The 910-nt window shown below is 42.0% G+C and overlaps 1 pseudogene; it reads left to right on the forward strand.

The window, feature by feature from the left end:
* The window catches only part of LOC119591075, a 12,204-nt pseudogene that overhangs the window by 6,957 nt on the left and 4,337 nt on the right, over positions 1–910 (forward strand).

Genomic DNA, 910 nt, shown 5'->3' on the forward strand with positions numbered 1-910 from the left:
TATATATTTTTTATATACATGTGCTCTTTACTTTTTTTGTTATCATTTCTGTTTTCTTTATTAAGAAATTATTCTTATCCGTTCCTTCGCAAGCGTTTTAAGTGACGTGATTACGATTACTTCATATTTCATATATTTTGTATTTGACATTTTTCCAGTTTATTTGGATTTTAAAACGGAAACCCCAAACCCCAACTTTTTTCAACTTCCTGACGACTGCTACAAGCTTCAACAGAAAATTCAAGATCAAGGTCTCCATGATCGAGTGCGGCAAAAGGTTTATTTCCGAAAAGATCGCGCTCTGATGGACACCAGTTCAGTCAAGTTATTACTACGAACATCCGTAATGCGTCTTGCCTTGATTCGGCAGTGCCTTGCGGATGCGGCCAGTACTTCAGGGCATGACGGGCACGATCCAGAGCTTCAACTACGGCAGCGGCCCGTACTCGCCGATCTCGACTACGGTATCTGCACCAGGAAAGAGAAGGTCAGAAGCATGCCGAGTCCCCGTTGTTCGGGGCGAGAGTTTGCCGAAGATGAGTGAGCTGATGGGGCGTTGCATGGCGCTGTTTCATCCTGAATAAATGCGAGTTATTGTCATGTTCACTTCCTTGATAAATTCTCTAGGTACTGTAAATTTTCCTTTAAAGACACTTCCACAAGACTTTGTCGGAAGAGAATTTTCACTTTGATGTACAATACTAGCGAAGTGTTGTAGTGACGTAAAGTCTAGCTTATAGTTAAAAAACTCATGTCAAAGTTTTTTTCACATTTCTAAGAGGACGTGGATGATGGTGCCATATTGGAATCTAATTTTTTCCCCCCCCGACTTTGACCCAAACATGCGATGCCATTTACTTATAGGTGCGTCACCTGAAAGGAACTGGCCAAGCGCAAAAGGGGACTTCTG

This window comes from Penaeus monodon, chromosome 28, assembly GCF_015228065.2.
Source record: "Penaeus monodon isolate SGIC_2016 chromosome 28, NSTDA_Pmon_1, whole genome shotgun sequence".
Classification (NCBI taxonomy): Eukaryota; Metazoa; Arthropoda; class Malacostraca; order Decapoda; family Penaeidae; genus Penaeus; species Penaeus monodon.